Here is a 25,485-nt window from a genome sequence, read left to right on the forward strand (position 1 = left end):
ATCTGTATTGTCTATAATAATAATAAAAAAAAACAGCAAATAACATGGGAAAATGGCTATCATTTATGAAATAAATATTGACTTAGGGTATAGTCATATAATGCAAAATTAAATAATGTATAATTTGGGATACTTACCTACTAGATAGAAGTATAATGTTAATAAGCAAGGCATTAAACAAAACACAATGAGAAATAGTAGATTCTACTAAAAAGAAGGAGCACAAATGAGATTCAAGGTTCATTTAATGTTTCATTTTTAAAAAATTTGGCAGAACACAGCCATTTATTTCATATATATATATATAATATATAAAGCATTCCATCTTTAGTGTGCAGGAAAATAAATAGAAATAAAACACTATGAAAACTGGGATATCAACTGTCTGTAAAGCTAAAATAATGAAAAGGTAAAATAGAATCTTTAAGGAGATTTAAAGATAATGGAGAAATGGAGGAAACCTAAATTATTTTATAAAGAAAGTATTATTATAATAATCTCATTCCATCACATTTAATTTTTAAGTAACTAGTACAGACTTGTGGTATATGTTCAAAGCTTCAAATGAATTTTAATATAATTATATATATTTTTTTAAAAGAACACATTGAGCATCCTACATTGGTATAGAAGAGAAGAGTTGAAATAGAGTCCGTAATTATTATAAGGCATTATTTTCTTCCAGCCAGCAAATGGAGAAGCACTCTTTTAATACGAAGCATAATTTTTCAGTTTACTCACCTTTATGGTGCAGCCCATCCCTTGCCTTCATTTCTAGATGGAGGAAATTGCAGTGGCTCATTTGTGTCAGACTGTCCCATCTTAAACTACAAACAATATTGGTTAATTTATTTATCAAGAATAATACATGTTTACTAGAGTTTACCTACCATATCAGTTAATGTATTTCCACATATATTTACAAAATATATCATTATATCCCCTTAAATATAGAGGCGGTCTTTCTACTGAATTCAAATGAAAAATAGAATCTGGTGTGACTAGTACATATTAAAAGATTACGGTGCAGCAGCAAGCATAATTTTAAGGAAAATATTTCTATTGAGGAATAAAACATGAACACCTTTTTGTCATTCCCAAGCCACTGTATATATAAATACATGTATATGTATAATGTGCATATATATGTGTATATATATATAGATAGATCATATGGGTTGAAGTGAATTATTAATTATATTTTATTTATTGGCAGTTATAAATTAATAGACTAATTTTATTCAAATACCAATATTTAATTTTTCACATAATCACAATGGAAATAGAGTTTATTCTCTTTTTACTTCTAAGAGCATGCATTGGTTTTGTAAACAATATGAAATTGTGACATTATTAAGCTAAAGCAAAGATAACATTAATTGTGCAAAATTCATCTTAAAAGTTCATTAAATGATGGCAACAGAGATTTAGCAAGTAGCCTATAAGTCCAAACCAATGCATTTAAAAACTAAAAGAAATAGAGAAATATATTTTAAAAGATTTATCAGTGAGATACTTTTCTCTTTACCTAAAGAGAAATTAGAACAGGTAAATAATGCCCCTTGAAATTGCAGTTTCAATTTTTTTCCTTTAATACTTGGGTGTCATAAAAATGAACTAGATTTCTTATTATTTTTCTTAGAACACAGGCTTGAAGAAGGGCATTTCACTAGAAGACCTACTACTTATACAATTTAAAGAGCAATCCATCATGGTATGTGGAAGATTAAAAAAAAAAAAAAAACCATATCCCTTTCTTCACTTTTGGAGCATATTGTAATAACATAACCTCTAGTTTGTTCTTCCCTCTTGATTGTTTTCTGCAATGTCTCTTCTCTGAATTCTTTTGCTGATAATCTCTGTAATCGCTTTAGGAGTTCTGCTGCTGCCTAATTTTACTTGATTGTAATTATTTCATTTCTCTTATATGTTACTTTTCAACTAGACTGTAAGCCCTGGGAGAAATATCTCTGATTTAGGATGATCTCTCAGTTCTCCCACCTTCATGGAGTGGCCCGCCCCTTGACTTTATTTCTAGAGGGAAGAAATTACGGTGGCTCATTTGTGAGAGACTATTCTATCTTGAACTACAAGCAACATTCGTTCATTTATTTATTAGGAATAATACATGTTTATCCAGAGTTTTCTTTCCCCATTAGTTGACATATTATCATAGATATTTACTTATGAATGTTACTACATACACTTAAATATAAAAGCAATTTTCCAACTGAAGAAGAGTTTAAACAGAAATCTGGGATTAGCAGAACTTTATGCAACAAAAAGTTTAATTTTAAGAAAAGAATTTACTTAAGTCATAATGCATTGTTTCCCTTCAGTATCTCCTAATTACAATAAAATACATATTCATTAAGATGAAATAGGTTGAACTATATATTAAACACTCTTAAGATCCAGAGGACCAAAAATGGGTTATGTCTGGTCAGACTTCAGCTGAGCCTTAAGGAACAGAGAGTAGATTCAGGACTACAAGAGAATGGAAAACAGCCTGCTGAAAATGAAATCAAGGATCCAAGAAGTGGGACTAATTTAAGAGAGGGAAACCAGATAAAATTTTTAATTTAAGTAAAAAGAAGAGTCTCTGTTATTAATTCAGTCTAAAAATATTTTTTGAGCACCACCTTCTTTTTCAGAGGTGATTCTCCATGGCTCCTTATGTTTCTGAACATCTTGCAAGCAGAGGTACTGACAGCTTTTTTTTCCAGACTGTATTTTCAAGGATGTCTATATAGTGAATATCCCTAAAAGATACAGATAGTGTCTTTCTCTAGAGCAGAGAGATATTTTTGCTGGACACAAGTAAAAAAGTTGGTCTTCCTATGAGGCAAAGGTTGGGCAGGTTTGGGTATATGGCTTGACAGAAGATTGGCATTTTCTGAAACTGAAATTCTCTGAATGTGAGAAAAACATTGCAAATGCTTAATCCATCTAGAACAATCTGAATCACTGCCATGAGAGAGGCACAGAGAGCCAGAGCAAACATGAAACTCATGGTATCTGTTTTGCTGTGAATTAAAACAACAACAACAACAAAATCACCTTTATATCTGATATCTGATGCAGGGCACTTGGGTTAGCTTTGAAAGAAGAATAAAATCTCAGCCCATGTAGTTTTTGACACTTACTATGTACCAGGCATATTTTTAGGCATTGGAGAACATGAGTGAACAAAACAGAAAATGAGTTCTGCTTTACTGAAACTTCCACTCTAGGGATGCAAAATTTTAATTTCTATGGTTAAAATACTTTTTAAAAAATTAATAAAATATAAAATAAGTAAATATTTAAAATTTTAACAAAACAAAATTAAGTCTGGAGTCAAATTTTTTTCTAAGATAGTTGCCTGACAGTGTAACATTGGGCAAAGGCTGCAAAGATGCTGTTTAGTAGATAACGATGGTAAATACATTATGACTGCAGTCTAAGATGAATAAATTAACGTATTATTTTGTAACTAACTAGAGACCCCTTGTAGGCTCATATTTTGAAATTATTGATCATAGTAAAGATAGAAAAACAGGTAATCATTTGTGTTTCAGAGAAAGTGGTGTAATTACAATTGTAGCATTCACTTTAGAAAGGGGCTAACACAGATTTCAAAAATAATTGTTAGTCTGAAATTGATGGAATCGAAAGTAGACAAGATAGCCATGAAGATAAAACTATGATCTTGAAAATGAGTTACGTGGAAACTGATAACATGAATGAGAGAGGAAAAATAAGAAGGAATTTCACTTCTATTTTAGGCATCTTGAGTTTGAGATGACAGAAAGTGTAAGGGCTCATGAGACACTTAAAAATTTGGCCCATGAATTTAGAAAAAAATTTAAATATGAGGCAAGACTTTGGTATCTTTCCTGTGGTGTAGATTTCTAATGCTTTGAGAATAGATAAACTCTAAAAGACAGTGCTAAAATGGAAGAACAGATGACTAATGACCTAATGCTGAATCACGCTCACATTCAGAGATGTATAAAATAATCAACTAAACAGAAATAGAAGAGGAGAAAGAGAACAGAAAGAGGAAGAGAAAATTCAAGATAGTACAGATCCCTGAATACCAGGAGAGGTGAGAGCATCAGCAAAGAGGGGATGACCACATTGCAGAGTGACAAAAGGATTTTCGCTCCAGAGAAGAAAGTATAGGTAACCTTCAATTTTGTAAAAGTAGAGGTTACAGAATTCATAGATATGAAAACAAGATAGTTTTAAAACAATTATTTTTAATATTATCTATACTTATTAAAATTTTTTAAAAATTAACATTATAATTCTCTATTTTAATAGTTTGAATAACAGAAATAATTTTATTACATGAGATACTTGATATATAAAGAAACATTTAAGCCAAACTTATTCTTCTGTATATGTAATGTTCCAATGTTAAAGCTAATAATGATAGTATCTAACTATAATTTTCTTTATTTTCCACAAGTCCTTTCTTCTTTATCATTGCTGAGTTTGGAAGAATATTTATGAGGTTCTTTCATCCATTCAGCTTATAAGTGGATAAAATGATGAAATCACTCAGTATGAGCAAAGAAATGTCACACTGGAATAGCAATAAAAATATTTGGCATTTTTTCTTCACTTCAAAAATTTCCTTAACTTACTGTGTATCTTTGGGAAAAAATCTATTTCCACTTCAATTTTAAATTTTTCATCGAGGGATAATAAAACCTGCTATAAACTTATCTAAAATTATATAATTGATTTCTAAGCAAGAGGAAAAAGAAGAGACTGAGAGAATATAATTTAAAGTTTCAGGAATGTTTAAATAGTTAGGAGGAATTCCTTAATGTATTATTTGGTTTAGCAGCACCACTTTACTATATTAAGCATTAATATGAAAACATATATGTTTTTTTCTAAAATACATGTAAATCCCTAAGTCTCTATCTCCCTAACCTAATTCTGTCCAGGTTTATGAATAGTCACTGAGTTCATTAGAAACTACTGATGTGTGCAAAATAATTTGATAGTTCATAACTTCATATATTTAGCTTTGTGAAAAATTATTGTAAATTCTATTAGATTTGATGGGGCTTTTGTAAGCCACATTTTTTATGTGGCTAACACCTTTTGCATCAACTGGAATAAAAATTAAAATGCAGTGCTTTGTTAGAATGCTAATGTTTGCGACTTTTTGAAAAGGCTTTAGTAGACTCTTATACACTCTATACTGAAGAAAAGCAAACAAAATAACACTACAGATTATTTACTGTGTATTATGCCACCATGGTGACCTCATAAGCCTGGTGAAAACTTAGCCATTTCACCTTCATCTCTTTATAATTTTCATTTTCATACTTTTGTGAGAAATGATTATTTACAGACCAGAAGAATGGACTAAGAAAACAGCAGAAAGATATTCCAAAGCTCTATTTAAAGCAAAGATAACAAAAATAAATCAACATATACCTGCTACCACCTACGGCTTACAAGTTGGCATAAAATTTCAAGGACTATCAATTCAGGACATAAACTATTGCCCTATGGTGGTAGTAAGAAATATTACTCCTGAATTTTATTCTGTATAGGTGGAGATGGATGCTTCATGTATTATTATGACTAAAATCCTGGATTTTGAGGCATGTGACACTACTTAAAATTAAAATAATTGCATTAAACTACAAACTCCCAATAAATTGGGAGTTGACTATATTCTAAGCACTATATTTGTGTTCAGGTTTTCATTTAATTCTTAAAGTATCTACATATCCTTGGTATTATTATCCCCATGTCTAATTGAAAAGAAAGAAAGAAGGGAAGGATAAAAGGAGGGAAGGAATAGTCTTAACAGCATATAAAAGAAGCATGACATAATTGTAATATAATTTATTACATGAATTAAAAAAGCATATTAATTGTTCCTAGTTGTATGTTGCCTAAAAAAGCACTGTTAACTGTAATATGCAATGTGAGCAAATAAACATTTCTATGTTTTTTTAAGAATTATAGTGAACATTCTCATGTAAACTCCAACATTAATTGGAAAATTCTATTTTTTAATAAAAAATAGGTTTATTCTTGTATGATGTAAATTATAAGTACATTTTTCTCTCCCATCACTTTCCTCAATACCAGCCTCATTTCAACAAACAGTTGTATTTTCTTTCCTTTTCAACAGTTACATACTTCAACTATAGATAGCCAGATTATATAATGAACAAATATTAATCAGTTTCTGCTTGAACTGGGATACTTCATATGATAAGAAGCAATTTTGTTTTCATTTCATTAAAATAACACAGATAATAATCAATATAAACAAGCTTGGTCAGTACTGAAATATCCTTCCATGTCATTCACATAGGTTTACTCAGTCACAGTGATCCTTCCAAACTTTTAATCAAAGATTGCGTTTTATTCACCATTGTCACAAATATGCATATGCTTAATTATTAAATCTCCATATTCTAACCTATTGTTATTTTACAACCAATTTATGTTTGATAGCCTGACTTAAAAAAAAAATCTTATAACCATGTGTCAACATCGGGAATTAGAATTGAACATGAGATTTGGGTGGGAATAAAAATCCAAACCATATCATTCCATCTCTGGCCACTCCCAAATCTCATGTCCTTCTTACATTTCAAAATATAATTATATATTCCCAACTTTTTCTGAAGTCATAACTTATTTTAGCATTAACTGAAAAGTCCACAGTCCAAAGTCTAGTCTGATTCAAGTCAAGTCCTTTCTGCCTATGAGCCTGTGAAACCAAAAACAAGTTAGTTGCTCCCAAGATACAACAGAGGTATAGGCATTGGGTAAATACTTCTGTTCAAAAAGCGACAAATTGGCCAAAACAAAGAGGCCACAAGCTCCATGAGAGACCAAAACTCAGAAAGGCAGTCATTAAACCTCAAAGCTCCCAAATAATCTCCCTTGATTTTGTCTCAAACCTAGAGCACACTGGTGCAAGAGGTCAGCTCCCAAGGCTGTAGACAGCTCTGCTTCTGTGGCTTTGTAGGGCTCAGCCCGCTGCAGCTGCTTTTGTAGGCTGACATTGAGTGCCTGCAGCTTTTCCAGGCTCAGAGTGCAAGCTACCAGTGGATCTACATTTCTGCGGTCTGGAGGACAGTAGCTCTCTTCTCACAGCTCCACAAGGCAGTTCCAAAGTAGATATTCTATGTGGGGGCTCTGACTCCATATTTCCCCTCAGCAGTGCCCTACTAGGGGATTTCCATTAGGGTTTTGCCCCACAAAGCCTTCTGTTTTGATCTCTAATATATCATCTGAAATCTATGCAAAGGCTCCCAAGCCTCAACTCTTGCATTCTGCGCACCTGCAGGCTTAACCCCACATAGAAGTCACCAAGGCTTACAGTTTGCACCTTCCAAAGCAGCAACCAACGCTGTACCTGGACTCCTTTTAGCAACAGCTGAAGCTAGAGTGGCTGGAATTCATGGAGCATTTGCTGCAGTTGCCCAGGGTAGCAGGATCCTAGCTGCTTGCAAAGGTCTCTGAAATGCCTTCCTTCTCCCCATTGTTTTGTCTTGGCTGACAGCACTTGCCTTCCTTTTATTTATGTAAATTAAATTTCTGCAGCCAGTTTGTATTGCTTCCCTGCAAATGGGCTTTTCTTTTCTATCACAAGGCCAGACTGCAAATTTTCCAAACTTTTATGCTCTGCTTCCCGTTTAAATATAAGTTCCAGTTTCAGATCATTTCTTTGCTTATGCATATGAAATGGTTGTTAGAAGCAGGCAGGCCACACCTTGAAATTTCTTCTACCAGACACCCTAAATCATCACTCTCAGGTTCAGTTTCACAAATCCCTACAGCAGGGGAACAATGCAGCCAAGTTCTTTCCTAAAACTTAGCAAAAGTGATCTTTACTCTAGTTCCAATCCGTTTCTCATTTCCATCTGAGATCTCCACAGCCTAACCATCTCTGTCCATGTCATTATTAGCATTTTGGTGACAATCATTCTACAAGTTTTTAGAAGTTCCAAACCTTCCCTCATCTTCCTGTATTTTTCTGAGCACTCCATACTCTTTGGATCTCTGCCTGTTATCCAGTTCTAAAGCTGCTTCTACATTTTCAGGTATTTTTATAGCAATGCCTACTTCTCCATATCAATTTTCTGTATTAGTCTATTCTTGCATTGCTATAAATAAATACCTGAGCCTGAGTAATTTATAAAGAAAAAAGTTTAATTGATTCGTGGTTCTGCATAGCTGTACAGAAAGCATGATGCTGGCATCTGCTCAGCTTCTGGGGAGGCCTCAGGAAACTTATAATCATGGTGGAAGGCAAAAGAGGAGCAAGGTGTCTCATATGGTGTGAACAGGAGGAAGAGAGAGAGGGTTGGGGGGAGCCACACACCTTTAAACAATCAGATCCCATGAGAACTCTATCATGCGCACAGCACCAAAGAGATGGTGGCAAACCACTCATGAAGGAATCACTTCCATGATCCAATCACGTCTCACCACACCCCACTTACAACACTGAGAATTGCAATTTAACGTGGGATTTGGAAGGGGCCAGAGATCCAAACCATAAACACCATATTACAAATACCTTGAAAACAATACATGTTCAATAAGTATTTGGTTTTGGATTTCCAAGTATTTTGCTTAGAGAGTGTATTAGTTCATTCTTGCATTGCTATAAATTACCTGAGACTGGGTAATTTATATATATATATATATATATATATATATATATATATATATAGAGAGAGAGAGAGAGAGAGAGAGAGAGAGAGAGAGAGAGAGAGGTCTAACTGGCTCACAGTTCCACAGGCTGTACAGGAAGCATGGCTGAGGAGGCCTCAGGAAGCTTACAATCATGGCAGAAGATGAAGGAGGCACATCTTACTTGGTGAGAGCAGGAGAAAGAGAGTGAAAGGGGAGGTGCTACACACTTTCAAACAACCAGATCTCATGAGAATTCTATCATAAGACAGCACTAGGGGGACGGTGCTAAACCTTTAGATTCAATCACTCCATGATTCAATCACCTCCCACCAGGCCCCATCTCAAACACTGGGGATTATAATTCAACATGAAATTTGGGTGGGAACAAAGCCAAACCATATCAGAGAGGAAAGCAACACCACTCACTCCCCACTGTTGCTACTTCCACTTGCTTTTTATTTTATAAAACTAGAGGAATGTTTCAGCCTCTGATTGAACTGAGACATTACAAAGAATATCAGAAGTATAATAATAAAAAATTTGAAATTCTTCTAAGTTTCTTATGTTATATACCAAAATTACTATTCCCTTTGGATTTAATTCTATGATATAGTTTATTTATGGCACTACCCCATTACCTTCCAATGAGCTAATCAGAGCATTTGGTACTTATTACATGCAAACGCAATACTTCTTTGTAAACAAAGCCAACAAAACATATATTGTATTAGAAAACCCCTGAAGTAAGTGTTTTCATTGACATCATTTTTTAAAGTTATTCCCATTTTATTATGATATCAGAGTCAAGTTTTTCTCCTGCTCCTAGATCCAGTCTAGCTTCCGTTGCATAAACAGGTCCTAAACAGTGTGAATTCATTAGTTGTTTGTTTTTTAAAGAAAAAAACTATAAATAGATTTTTTCTCTTTCATGTTAATTTCTAAAATATCTTAATACTTCATTCATATACTATAGGTACATTATTGTTACATAATGTGATGAACTGGATTTTCTATCTCTGTGCTTCTTATTTCATAGTTGTAAATGCCAATAACTTTTTATTTATATCAGGACTGCACATTGTGCTGACATACATCTTTTCTGGATTACAAATATATTTGAGCATGAATCACTGAGGAGCAAGAGCAATTTACAGAAGGAAGGCAAAACAAAACAGAGCATATGCTTATATTAAAGAAAGTTTATGAAACATAAAGATTCACTGAAGTAATCAGAAGAGAAAAGAGTAGAGATAATAGGAGAATATGTACACAAGGAAAAGACAAAAATGAAGGTTTCCCTAAGGGAAAGGAAGAATGATAATAGTTGCAGAAATTATATATTTATGTAAAAATCTCTTAAAAAGGCTCCTGCTGTTTCTGCTAATAAACAATGTTTATTACATATAATCCAAATCCAACTCCAAATTTCTTTTTTTACATGGAACTATCATAAATCCTTTAAAAAATACCAGGAAGAATTGGAATTCATGTTGGCATTAAATTCAGGTACAGATTTTTAGAGTTGCATTTTTGCATATATGTTTGCAAAAATATATGAAAATGAAGATCTCATTTAAAATGAGATATTTTTCATAAAAATGAAAAAAAATGAAGATCTCATTTAAAACAGATCTTCAATAATCAATAAATGAGTTTTAATATAATTAACTCAGGGATTTTGGTTAAGAAGTTTTTATGTACATTTTGCTGGTTGACATGTTTCATGGAAAATAATGAATGTGTACCAGGAATGCCTCATAAGTCTGTTGACATATTTTTTTAAACTTATGGTGTCATCAGAGTAAAGTTTATTTATTTTTTATTTTTATGAAGTAGTTTTACACTAAATACTCTTTTATTTTCTGTTCATAACAAACCATCTAAAAGCAGAACAGACCAACTTGAGCCAACTGTGATCCACAAGGGACCTGTCAGAATCTACTTGTAACAATCACTATTTCAAATTTGAGAAGAGTAATCAGTTTTCATATTTTAAGAGCATATAATTTATAGGTCAAGGGATGAGTTGAAAAAGAATATTCTTTATCCACTATATAATAAATATAATAAGAGAATTTGGATTAATGTATTCTTTATAAAACCTAAACATTTAGATTAACCTTTCCATTTCAAATAAGACTAATGTTTGAAAGTTTGCATTTTTAGTGATGCTACCAAAAATGTCATAGTGTCTCAGCTACATCACATCTAGTGCATTTAATTTCAGCCAATCTCATTATGGATGGAGAGAGATAAGAGATTTATGGAAATGATTGTCTGAGTTGGCCTTAAAGAAACAAAATGTGGAAACCATCATTCTCAGCAAACTGACACAAGAACAGAAAATCAAATACCACATGATCTCACTCATAGGCGGGTGTTGAACAATGAGAACACATGGACACAGGGAAGGGAGCATCACACACTGGGGTCTGTGAGGGGAGAATAGGAGCGGGACAGTGGAGGGTAGAGGGGTTGGGGAGGGATAATATGGGGAGAAATGCCAGATATAGGTGACACGGGGATGGAGGCAGCAAACCACATTGTCCTGTATGTTCTACACATGTACCCCAGAACCTAAAGTGCAATAAAATACATATTTATGAAACAAAATGCAAATTTACACAAGTAAATTCTCAGCAAACATATATGCAAAATGCAACTCTAAAATTCTGTACCTGAATTTAATGCCAACATGAATTCCAATTATTCCTGGTATTTTTTAAAGGATTTATGATAGTTCCATGTAAAAAAAGAAATCTCAGATAAGGGTTTTGTCAGTCAACTTAGCATTTCCTCATCCCTTTCTTCCTATGATAGGTAAGAATTATAAAAAAGCACATGGATGGTCAATACATAAACAGGAAATCATCCTTTCATTCTATGTTTATATACAGAGACATACATAGGGGGGACATCATGTAATCTGGTTCAAACATTGTCATTTAAATCCAGTAACATCAAATGCTTCTCAGCCTTACGGTTAAAATTAAGTGTAGTATCTTTTCTTATCAATGAATCCAGTAGCATTCACTGAGATATTTGGCTCAGATCTGACGTCTTATGGTCAATCTTCTATTTGTTACAGCTGTTTTCCTACTCAAACCATGAGGTCTCACCAACTCCCACTCTTTGTCATACATCTCAGGAACTTAAGGATCTTTTCATTTCAGGTAACAGAATAATTATTTAAAAGACAGTTAAAGAAGAGAGGTTTATTTTAACATATATTATAAAGTACAGGAGGTTGAGTGTGGTGGTTCACACCTGCATTCCCAGCACTTTGCGGGGCCTAGGGGAGTGGATTGCTTGAGGGCAGGAGTTTGAGACCAGCTTAGACAACATGACGAAAATCCCTCAATACAAAAGATACAAAAATTAGATAGGCATAGTGGTCAACACCTGTAGAAACAGTTACTAGATAGGCTGAGGTGGGAGAATCACTTGAGCCCATGAGGTTGAGGCTGAAGTGAGTCATTAGCATGCCACTGCACTCCAGCCTGGGTGACAGAGACAGATACTGTCAAAAAAAAAAAAAAAAAAAGGTAGTACAGGAGTAATTTGTTCTATAATTAACCCATTAAGATGACAATGTCAAGGCTCGGGGTGACTTTACTCTTCTGGTCCTCTCCTTATGTCTACAAGTTGGATGTTATAGTTTCAAATACTATCTAATCTCATAATGCTAGTAACTGAAAAGCATCTACCATAAGGACATGATTGAGACACAAAAAGTTGTGCTTAATGAGCATCCTGTAGTCTCTTTCATCTATTACACACTACTAAAGATGTAGTATTTTACCCATTCATCTAAAATATGAAATTACTCATTAGGAAAACGTAAAAGTAAAAGCCCTATATAAGGAGCTCATAAGCCCTATGAAAATAGTAAAAATTGGAAATACTGATCTTGAAAAACATGAACACAGATATATGCAAAAAGTGGGGGAGAGAACACTCATACTTAAAGGCTTATAGGATAAATTTTTTTCATAGTAGCCCAAATGACATAACTCAAATGTCCATCCATCAACAGGATAAGGAATACACTGAATTGTATACAAATACATTGGAATACTACTGAATCATCAAAGGGGAGGAAACACTACCTACTATATTCCCAGCAACGTGGGTGATTTTAAACAACATCTGAGCAAAAACTGCTAGAGGCAAAAAAAAAAAAAAAAAAAAAAAAATTACATGCTGTGTGATTTTATCCAAAGAAAGTAAAAAGATAGGATTAAAAAAAATAATAGTTGGTTAGGAGATTGTCAAGCTAAAGATTGACTGGGAAAAGGCATAAGAGGTCTTTCCATCTGCGATGATGTAACTCTTCTATATCTGATATCAGGGAGGGTCATTCAAGTATATGTCAATATACCAAAGTGATGTCTCATTATGTTTCCCAGGCTGACCTTGAACACCAAGACTCAAACAATCCTCCTGCCTCAGACTCCCAGGTAGCTGGGCTTACAGGTACAACCCTGCCAGGCTATAAATCTCACACTAACTACAGAAACATAAATACACACACACACACACACACACACACTCATATAGCTAGAGAACTGTAATTTTCCTGAAGATATTCTAGGCATTTTCTTGACATCAGACATACATCAGTTGAGGTAGGCTGTTAACAGTATCGTGCATTATCTAAAGTAAAATGGAGAGTTTTTATATGAGATTAAAAAAAAAGAGATAAGACTTATACTAAGTTTTTCCTGCAAACAAAATGAAAAATTTCTCTGAACTTCAGTGTTATTTCAGATCTGTATCAGGACATGTGGAAAATTTTCCACTACCTTAGCTAATAACTAACACTTTATTGTATCTAACAAAAACTGCCATGTATACAATTTGTTCATAAGTATTTTTGATAATTTAACTTTTATTTGGATCTTATTGTTTATTTAAAATTCTACTCATTGGACATTTTGCCCTATTGAAATTAAGAGATCTGAATATGTAATTAGGATAGGGAAACATTAGTGAGCAACCCATGATTAAATCTGAACAAGCCACCATATAACGTGAAAAGTGACTTATTTTGATACCAGAATTGTCTTTCTATTATCAATCTATATCATTATAATTGCTTCATGTAACAAAATTTAAAAATAAAATTCAGGTAACTTCAAAAAATTAATCAATTGCAACATATACTAACAAATACTAACTAACATATACTAACAAAACAATATCTATAGGAACTTGATTTATTTGTATAATACTTAGACATATTTTAGCAAATGTTTATCCATGGCTGAGGGAGACACAGTATTTTTAGACAACTTTAGGAAACAAGAAAGGAATCCATTTATAATAATTCTTACTACTAAATTAAATGCTTATATTGTTCTACCTGTAAAGTATATGCTGTCTCATTTTAACAACTTGCCTTTAATTTAATGATCCTGTACATTTAATTGAAAAGGAGACATTTTTTCCATACATATACACATTTTTTTAAAGTCTAGATAAAATCCACTATGACTCAAATTCTTCCTCTCTTTTCATTGCAGTATTTTCACATTTTTCTCTATGTTTCTTTTAATTTCAAACAATCCATATGAAGATTGAAAGTGGAAACACGGTGAAAGATTATAGAGGGAAGCAAAATAACTTTAAAGATGATAAAATCAGATTGTTTAATTAATGAACTTTATTAAATGTATGACTTATTTAAAACTTACCTTCTCATTTTAAGAGTCTAAAAGTAAACATGTTCTCAAATTCTCCAAAGATATTTAATCCAAAATATTTTTCTCTGCTTCATTTATCAATTTACCTTAAGCAAGCATAACATTTATTTTATGAGTATGCAGGAGTAGTAATCTGTTATCTAATGGTATGATTAAAAAGATCCATACTTTTCTTAGAAAAAAATATGGATCTTTTAGGTGGTATTCCTATGTGTTCTTATAACATTTTATAAGATTTTAAACAAACATTTCATATAGAATTTATTATGCTATATTTAACTCACCTATTTACTTACATATTTTACGTACTAAATTACAAGCTTTCTGAATCCGGGAACTACAGCTCATTCATTACTATATTATCAATAACATAGGAAATACTGTAACTGCCCAACAGTTTCATTTTACCCACTGTCCAGACACAACCTATCCATCAAGACAGACACTGCAGTAGATAAAGAGTTTAATTCATCAGAGCCAGCTGAACAAAAGGCCAGAGTTTTATTATGACTCAAATCAGTCTCCCTGAAAATTCAGAGTGGGGTTTATAAGGTTTATAAGGGTAATTTGATGGGCAGGGGATCAGGAAGTGGGGAGTGCTGATTGGTTGGTTTGGAGATGAAATCATAGGGAGTCAAAACTGATCTATTGCACTGAATCCTTTCCTGGATGGGGACCATGAGACCACGAGAGCCAGTTTATCGATCTGGGTGGTTTCTGCTTAACAATCAATTGCAGGGTCTGAAAAATATCTTGAGCACCAGTCTTAGGTTTTCCAACAGATATGTTTTCCCTAGGAGAAATTGGAGAGGTTTGCAATCTTGTGGTCTCTGTCTGCATACTCCTAAATCATAAATTCTAATCTTGTGGCTAATTTGCTAGTCTTACAAAGGTAGTCTGATCCCCAGGAAAGAAGGGGATTTGTTTCAGAAAGGCGATGGTATCATCTTTGCTTCAAAGTTAAACTATAAACTAAGTTCCAATCAAAGTCGGTTTGGCATACACCCAAGAATAAACAAGGGCAGCTTGGAGGTTAGAAGCAGATGGGATTACTTAGGTTAGATCTCTTCCACTGTCATGGTTTTCTCACTGTTGTAATTTTTGCAAAGGTAGTTTTAATAGTCAATAAATATTTGGTGATTCAGAAGTATTCTTTACTCAAAACATTTTCTAGTCACCAAAATTCTTTTTTTTAAACTTAATTTGGTAATCTTGGGTCAAACATTATCAATTTTTATTTGAGTTTACATGTTTGCTAGTTTATAAAATAAATAATGTGAAAGTTTAAAGTACTGTCAGTTTTGTATGGCTTGTTTTACTTCTAACATACTTGATTTATTATAATATCTTGAGGTAAATAAAAACCAAGGTAAAAATGGACATCTTTAGTAAGTATACGGTGATGGAGGAAAAAAAGGATATTTTCAAATATGTATAAACGCACGGAAAGTGGCTTTTGTAAGGCTAATTGAGTTAGAAAGTTGAGGTATACAGTAATGGGGGGAAGAAGTTTGTGATGGAGAAATAGGTGATTACCAAAGATAAACATCCTGTTTTGACATTTTTGCTAGGAAACGTGAGGTTGTTCTCATTTCCCTCTACCTCTTTCACTTCCCGACTGACTCACTACATGCATATGTAGATCTGTTTCATCATATCCATTTCTCTTTCATTTTTTACAATGAAGCTCAGTCCAAATTCTAGCTACTACACATGCTTTAATATTGTAAAAGAGGATACATAAATAGAAACTCTCACAAGGATTGTTAAAAGTATGTGTGTTTCAATACCACATTTTCAAGTTTAATGTGGTATTTCTTTTAGGGCTTCCCTGAAGCAGTGTTTTTCATATCTGGCTGCCTACAGCCTAGAAAGATTTTAAAATACAAGGAGAAACACATCAGTATATATATTTAAAGAACCCCTGGTGATTTGAACACTTAGATATAGAAGGAGCTACTGCCAAATATTGATTAAAACAATTGATACACTTAGTGAACTTTCATATATAATGGATAATGTCATCAAAATCAGGCAAGAAAATGATTTGTTAGAATGTTCTCCAAATATAAACGGAGATACAAGTGTTTACCATGTTTACACAAAAAGAAGAGTAAATATATCAATTTCCAAGATAAAGATGCCAGAAAGTACCTTTAACATGCATTATGTGCTTCCTCTTTAAAAAAAAAAAAATTACTTTTAAAAACAAAGATATTATATTTGCCCTCTTCCCTCTCTATTTTTTCTACTGCCATAACACAGCACAGGAGCTACTGGACCAATTATCTATTTTTACTTTTCTTTTATATATATATAAAAGAATATATATATATATATATTTCTTTTCTTTTATATATTATATATTTTATATATTTATATAATATATAATCCTGCATAATATATAAAATATAATCCTATATATACAGGATTATATACTATATATAATATATAAAATATATATATATAAAAGAAAAGAAATATATATATATATAATTGCACTTTGAGTTCTGGGGTACATGTGCACAACATGCAGGATTATTGCATAGGTATATACATGGAAATGCCATCACCTATATCTGGCATTTCTCCCCATGTTATCCCTCCCCAACTCCCTACCGGCCTGCTGACCCTCCCCTAGTCCCCCGCAACAGTCCCCACTGTGTGATGCTCCCTTCCGTGTCCATGTGTTCTCATTGTTCAACACCCACCTATGAGTGAGAACATGTGGTGCTTGATTTTCTGTTCTAGTGTCAGTTTGCTGAGAAAGACAGTTTCCAGATTCATCCATGTCCCTACAAAGGACACGAACTCATTGTTTTTTATGGCTGCATAGTATTCCGTAGTGTTTATGTGCCACATTTTCCTTGTCCAGTCTATCGTTGATAGGCATTTGGGTTGGTTCCAGGTCTTTGCTATTGTAAACAGTGCAGCAATGAACATATGTGTGCGTGTGTCTTTATAACAGAATGATTTATAATCTTTTGGATATATACCCAGTAATGGGATTGCTGGGTCAAATGGAATTTCTATTTCTAGGTCCCTGAGGAATCTCCACCCTGTCTTCCATAATGGTTGAACTAATTTACACTCCCACCAATAGTGTAAAAGTGTTCCTAGTTCTCTACATCCTCTCCAGCATCTGTTGTCTCCAGATATTTTAATGATCACCATTCTAATTGGCATGAGATGGTATCTCAATGTGGTTTTCATTTGCATTTCTCTAATGACCAGTGATGATGAGCATTTTTTCATATGTTTATTGGCTTCATACCTGTATTCTTTTGAAAAGTGTCTGTTCATATCCTTCACCCACTTTTGAATGGGTTTGTTTGTTTTTCTCCCGTAACTGTTTTAGTTCTTTGTAGATTCTGGATATTAGCACTCTGTCAGATGGGTAGATTGCAAAAATTTTTTCCCATTATGTTGGTTGCTGGTTCACTCTAATGATTGTTCCTTTTGCTGTACAGAAGCTCTGGAGTATAGTTAGATTCCATTTGTCTATTTTGGCTTTTGTTGCCAATGCTTTTGGTGTTTTAGTCATGAAGTCCTTGCCTATGCCTATGTCCTGAATGGTTTTGCCTAGGTTTTCTTCTAGTGTTTTTAAGGTGTTAGATCTTATGTTTAAGCCTTTAATTCATCTGGAGTTAATTTTAGTGTAAGGTGTCAGGAAGGGGTCCAGTTTCTGCTTTCTGCATATGGCTAGCCAGTTTTCCCAACACAATTTATTAAACAGGGAATCCTTTCCTCATTGCTTGGTTTTGTCAGGTTTGTCAAATATCAGAAGGTTGTAGATGTGTGGCATTGCCTCTGAGGCCTCTGTTCTGTTCCATTGGTCTATATCTCTGTTTTGGTACCAGTACCATGCTGTTTTGATTACTGTAGCCTTATAGTATAGTTTGAAGTCAGGTAGTGTGATGACTCCAGCTTTGTTCTTTTTGCTTAGGATTATCTTGGCTATGCAGGCTCTTTTTTGGTTCCATATGAAGTTTAAGGTGTTTTTTTCCAGTTCTGTGATGAGGGTCATAGGTAGCTTGATGGGGATAGCATTGAATCTATAAATTACTTTGGGCAATATGTCCATTTTCACAATATTGATTCTGCCTAACTATGAGCATGAATGTTTTTCCATCTGTTTGTGTCCTCTCTTATTTCCTTGATCAGTGGTTTGTAGTTCTCCTTGAAGAGGTCCTTTACATCCTTTGTTAGTTGTATTCCTAGGTATTTTATTTTCTTTTTAGCAATTGTGAATGACAGTTCATTCTTGGTTTGGTGCTCTTTAAGTCTGTTATTGGTGTATAGAAATGCTTGTAATTTCTGAACATTGATTTTGTATCCTGAGACTTTGCTGAAGTTGCTTATCAGTTTCAGGAGATTTTGGACTGAGATGATGGTGTCTTCTAAATACACAATCATGTTATCTGCAAATAGAGACAATTTGACTTCCTCCTTTCCTAACTGAATACACTTGATTTCTTTTTCTTGCCTGATTGCTCTGGCTAGAACTTCCAATATTATATTGAATAGGAGTGGTGAGAGACAGCATCCTTGTCTAGTGCCAGATTTCAAAGGGAATTCTTCCAGCTTTTGCCCATTCTGTATGATATTGGCTGTGGGTTTGTTGTAAATAACTTTTATTATTTTGAGATACCTTCTGTTGATACCTAGTTTATTGAGAGTTTTTAGCATAGAGGGCTACTGAATTTTGTCAAAGGCCTTCTCTGCATCTATTAAGATAATCACATGGTTTTTGTCTTTGGTTCTGTTTATGTGGTGAATTAGATTTATAGACTTGTGTATGTTGAACCAGCCTTGCATCCCCAGGATGAAGCCTACTTGATCGTGGTGGATAAGCTTTTTGACTTGCTGTTGGATTTGGTTTGCCAGTGCTTCATTGAAGATTTTTGCATCTATGTTCATCATGGATATTAGCCTGAAGTTTCCTTTTCTTGTTGAGTCTTTCCTGGGTTTTGGTATCAGAGTGATGTTGGTCTCATAAAATGATTTGGGAAGGATTCCCTCTTTTGGGATTATTTGGAATAGTTTCAGAAGGAGTGGTATCAACTCCTCTTTGTATATCTGGTAGAATTCAGTTGTGGACCCATCTGGATCTGGGCTTTTTTTGGTGGGTAGACTATTAATTGCTGCCTTAACTTCAGCCCTTGTTATTGGTCTATTCAGGGTTTTGACTTCTTCCTAGTTTAGGCTTGGGAAGGTGCAAGTGTCCAGGAATTTATCCATTTCTTCCAGGTTTATTTTTACTTTTCTATTTGCAGAATCCTTTAAAAGAAAGCATGACCCACAAGAAAAGTGGTGCTTAATATGGCACAGCAATTCTTTTAATAAATGCAATACGTGGATTTCAGTAACTTAAATTTGAAAAATAAGTTTTATTTTGAAATACCTTAAAAAGGAAATTAATTTGATAAGTTTAACTTCCCAAAAAACATAAATTAGTAAGAAAAAAAGTGCTTATAAAAATAAATACAACACTGAAATGCATATATTCTGTTTTCCACAGGGCAAAGTTGATTTGATATCTCAGTTTGGCCTAGAAAGTTATTTTTTACGTCCTATTCTGGGAAAAGACCATGACAAACTAGTTTACTTCAGAAATAAGTAATGTATGTATCTTCTTGGCAATATATCTAAGATGACCTTGATTTGTGCTGGTTCTCAATGTGATTCATGATTCTTTATACATTATGTAAAAATTGTTCAGTTTTCTAGGAAACATACAGTCTCAAGTGTTTGATTTTATTTCTATGAAGAAATTCTGAATTCCAGAAAATTTCGGGTTTTAAAGATAAAACTGAACTTCTATTCAGACCACATGCTTACTTCAGGAAATATTGATTTTTAAATCAAAAAGATTCACATAATCTATGAGCTATTGTTTCAGAAAGCTTCTGTGTCTCTGGCTTTCCATTTCCCTGTTGAGAATCTTCAGCTGAAGTAACACACCTGCCTCCCTCTTAACTCTCAGTCTCTGATCTCCCTAGGAGGTGACCTGTGGTGAGCTTGAGAAGAAGAAAAAAATCCGAGCACATATGGTTCTCTCCTCTACTCTTTAAAAATTTTATCTGGCTGAAAGAAGAATACATTCTGGTTCATCCTTTAAAGTAATCTTATCAGAGCAGGTTCCCTTTCGTTGTATATGTGGGATAGTGTGGATGGAAATTCATGGGATGAGTGGGGTTCTGGGGAAGAGGACTGAATTGTCTACCCATGCCAATAACAAGGTAAAAAACATGTATATTCTTGTGATAAAATATTATCAAGCTGTTTTGACTGAAATGTTAAACCATATTTACACTGAGTTTACAATAACTGAGCTAACATTTTGATCTCTATTTGCTAGTCTTGTCTCTAACTTTTGATTTCTTCTGAAATGTGGAAATGAATAGATAAATCTTATTTAATTGGCTTGCTAAGACCTTAACATTTTGGCACATTAAGCACAGAAGTAGATAATAAGAAGTGAGATTTGGAGAACAGTGTTAAATACAGAGATAGAGGATCCTGGTCCATCACAGGAGGTGGTTCTGAACATATGCCTCATGGGGTTGAGCATGGTGAGTTATAGCTAATTTCTACTACTTGCTGACTATTGTAATGATTGCTTGAATGGTTTTAATTGCAGGCAGGCAGTATGTGGATAAGCAAATACCAGCTGCTTTGGTAAGAATACACGATTCTGATTTAGACCAGACCTAGTCATGTGTTACTCAAACAGATTCAACTATAAGGCAGAGAGAATGTTTGCTTATCTAAGCTTCTACGTATCCATGGACTTAGTTTCTCAGCCAGGAGTGCAAAAACACTTGTTCCATTTTGGAGTTTCTTACAATATTACCAAGTGCATTCAAACAAACAGCCCCCAAACTGCTTATTCTTTATGTTAATTTGAACTGTTTTCAGGGACTGTTCTGGGCTGAATGTTTATATCATGACAAAATTTGTAGGTTGTAGCCCTACCCCTCAATGCAATGGTAATTAGAAGTTGGAATATTTGCATGGTGATTAGGTTATAAATGTGTGTGGTGGAGGTCATGATGGAATTAGTAACCTTATGAAAAGTGAAAAAGACATCAGCACCTGATCTCCCCACTTATATTGAAGAAAGGTCATATGAGCATACAGTGAGAAGACAGCCAAGTGAAAGCCAGGAAGAGATGCCTCACCAGAGCCTGACTATGTTGGCACACTGCACTTTGGATTTTCAGTTTCTAGAACTGCTGTGAGAAAATAACTATCTGTTGTTTAAGACACCTACTCTATTTCAGTTCATTATAGTAGCATAATAAGTAGGCTAAGTTAGGGCCAAAAGAAGAAACTGTGAATAAGCTAACCTCCTGTGTCCATGTGACTCTGATAGGCAACAAACTATTCCAGTACCACATGGTCTTGACTTAACTAACTATGTAAACTCTGGATATGGCGTTAGGGAGCAGACATCAAAACTCTTTAATCACCCATGGAAGAAAAAGGTCACACATTTTATAAACAGAAGAAAAAAATAAAGAAATAGAACATGTGATATTATTTAGTTGAAGCACATAAAAAACTTGTTGATATTATTGTAAATGAAAGACAAACATTTTAAGACATAGCTACCATAATATGAAAATCAATTTTATTCAAGAAATTAGGAAGTCTTGGGTTGATTTGAATTAAAAAATTGATTATTGATGTTAAAAATGAATGAAAGAAAGAAACAACAAAATCAAAATAAAATACTGTGGTATGTGACTCACTTGATAGAAGCACAGATACTCAGTCCTTCAAAACTTCAATAACTGGGAATGGCCATGCTTTACAAAAAAATAAGTTTTTAGAAAAGGGTGCATACAAAGGTATTAATGCTCCCTCTGCAATCTCCCAGAGACTCAGACTCCAGGAGCCTCAGTTCAGGAAACAGCAGAGGCAGTTTCTTCAAAATTGCTTAATTTTCACATATTTGTAGATATCTCACATTTTCTGTTATTGATTTCTGATTTGATTTCATTGTGGTTGGAGAAGACACTTTGTATGATTTCAGTCCTCTTAATTCTACTGGGACTTATTTTACCACTTACCATATGTCCTATCATGGAGAATACTCCATGTGTACCAGAGAAATAAATGTTTTGAAATAAGTAGGGTTTTTAGGGTAAGCAGTTTTATACTAAAACTCAGAGAAAAAGCCTTAAATACCAACTCTCAAGAGAGGGGAGGACAGGGGTGTTGTGTCACTCAACAAAGCCATACCCACTGAAGACCAAGGACCAGGAGTATAGGGTTCCACAGGAAAGGGTGACTTAGAAGGTTTTGGAATTGCTTCAGATTTGATGGCTTTTCAAGAAGGCACTGATGTATTCAATGCCTCTCTCTGAGAGAGAAGACACCTCCTCTCCTACTTGATAATTGGATGATGCCATAATTACTGTTTGACGTGCAGTTCCTTCAAATAGAAACCATGTATACTGGCCACGGTCTCTGAACAACTACATAGAGGACTGGCTTACAGGGGAATACAAATTTATCACTTTCTTATGGAGCACTGAGCCTCTGCAACTGTATCTGGCAACAGAAATAAGGGTCAAGATTAAGCAATGAGTGTTGAGTCTCAATCCATTTGGGGAACCTGCTATAGTAGTGAAGCTTTCTGTTTTTTTTTTTTTTTTAAATGTTATGCATAAAGATTGATTCTGAGATGGTCTTGTGTGTTGCACTCTTAAAGATACTAAAAAAATGAAGCATGCTAAACAGTTTGAACTAACAGAACTTCTGAATTAGAAAGGAACCCAGGCAACCAAGTTTTACTGGCTTTGGAGGGTCCCATGGAAGACACAAAAGATTCTATAATTATTGAATTAACCACAAATCCACTAAGACAGTGGCTATTATTTGGAAAGCAGTTTCATGACAAGTGGAAACCAAGTGCTCTGAAATTATTCTGGTTTTGGCACAGGGAGATTACCATATTCTGATGAATCATAGGTTGACTATTAAGCCCAATGCATTAAGAAAGAAAAACCTGCAGAATAATAAGAGGTATCCCCATTCCCATGGCTTCAAGTTGTCATTGCAGGGATTCCCATGAATAATTTTCATGATCTCTTTCTTCACTTTTCCCCTGAGTGTAATATCTTTGGCTCTACATCCACTAATTTCAGTAAGTCAAAAGTACAGTCACCGTACCTGTACCTAAAGCAATAGTGTTGAAAATCATGGTCACACTGAATTCTTCAACTTCCTAATTAACACAATATTTAAATTACTATATGATCCAGCAATTCTACTTCTGGGTATATAACCAAAAGAATTGGAGGCCGGAACACAAACATGTATTTTTATTTCATGTCATTGTGCCATTATTTACAATAGTCCGAAAGTGGATGCAACTTAAGTATCTATCTGTGGATACATGGAAAAACAGGACATGAATAGAATAGAAAATAGAATAGGATAGGATAGAACAGAACAGAACAGAACAGAACAGAACAGAACAGAACAGAACAGAATAGAAGAATTATTCTGCCTTAAAATAGAAGGAGAAGATTTTGACACATGGTACAACATGAAAGAAACTTGTTCTAAGTGAACTTAGGGATAAGGGAAAGAAGCAAGTCACAAAAGGACAAATACTGTATGATTTTATTTATACGATGTACTTAATATAGTCAAATTCAAAGAGACAGAAAGTAGAATGGTAGTTGTCAGGATCTGGGCATGGGGGAGCAGTCAATGGAGAGTTACTGTTTAATGGGAAAAAAATTTCTGTTTTGGAAGATGAAAAACATTCTGGAGGTGGATGGAGGTGGTTCCACGAGGATATAAATGTGCTTACTGCCCCTGAACTGTACACTTGAAAATGATTAAAACTATAAATTTTATTATGTATAATTCACCAGAAAAGTTAATTAATTTTAAAAATCTTATTAGGTAATGCAATTCTAGAATATTAATATTACACATGCAACACTGCTCTAAAATCATGTGTTTGAAGCGTCTGTTGCTAATTTCTATATGCTCATCCAGTGTAGTGGTTTCTTATTAGATTTTTCACCAAAAATCCCTTATGATGGTAAGTCCTTAATTAGGCTGGGAATTTATTGTATTTTTTTCTTAATCACAGCTACTTAAACACGGGAAAAATAGAACTTTCATTTGATTTGTATGTTTATTTTCTGTAATCAGCATAATCAAATAACTTGCATATTAAAATATTTCTGCTGAGTTAACTTCTTAAAGTACTTTCAAGTATAAGTCTAGATGATTCACACCTAAGCATAAATAAAATAAATAAGCTTCTTGGAAATTGTCTCATGTTTTACTTCTCATACAAGTTTTACTTCAAAATATACATGTATTTCTCTGACCAGAATTGGGTTTCAACCATAATAAAACCAATAGAGTCAAATAAACTATCCCCAGGATTTTTCAAAACAAACCCACAGGTTAGGCAACTACCAAAAGATTAGTTTGATGAGAACAAAACTAAACCAATAACTTGTCAAATTAATTATTAATAAGAGTAGTAAATAAAATTTAGTTAATTTTTTTTTCCTCATGAAAACTTTGAACTGAAGAAAGGAAGATGTTTGACAGAATGAAATGTTGCACACTCCAAAAACATATTATAACTATAAGCATTATTTTTGTGTCTATATGTGTTTATGTTTAATGGTGTGGGTGTGTATGTGTGTGTATCCATCCTTGAAATTTAATCCTAAGTTATAAACTTTCTTTTTTTCTCTACAGATGAAGAGCACTGACCAAGTTATTATCTTCAACTCTTTCAAAGGGTGAAGAGAGAGAAGGAACATAGAGTCAACTGGCTTTTTTTATCCCTTTCCCTTCTTCAGTTGTGGGCTGGAGAGGGATGTAATTCCAAGGACATTGGCAAGCCTTTTGTTATGTGGATATGCTTTACATAACTACAGTTTATCCATCAGAATGAAATATAGACAAAAGCTGGAAAAAAATCAGTCTTCTTAAAAGATGGGAAATGATCCTTTCTGTTTCCAAATAAAACTGAATTATAACATTCTTCATATTTTTCTTGGTACGCATTTTGTTTAAAAATTAGAAGTTTAATTTTTAAAGTAGACCAAAGTTT

General features: G+C 33.7%; 1 long non-coding RNA gene across 1 annotated transcript; it reads left to right on the forward strand.

The window, feature by feature from the left end:
* The first annotated feature begins 3,970 nt into the window (after positions 1-3,970).
* Positions 3,971-25,448, forward strand: LOC105732779 (uncharacterized). The gene is made up of 3 exons (XR_001111058.2): positions 3,971-4,167; positions 20,384-20,623; positions 25,128-25,448. It is a non-coding gene; the product is annotated as an uncharacterized LOC105732779 (long non-coding RNA).
* The last annotated feature ends 37 nt before the right edge of the window (positions 25,449-25,485 follow it).

The sequence above is a fragment of the Aotus nancymaae genome, unplaced genomic scaffold, assembly GCF_030222135.1.
Source record: "Aotus nancymaae isolate 86718 unplaced genomic scaffold, 86718_ANA_hifiasm-v0.15.2.pri h1tg000022l_1, whole genome shotgun sequence".
Classification (NCBI taxonomy): Eukaryota; Metazoa; Chordata; class Mammalia; order Primates; family Aotidae; genus Aotus; species Aotus nancymaae.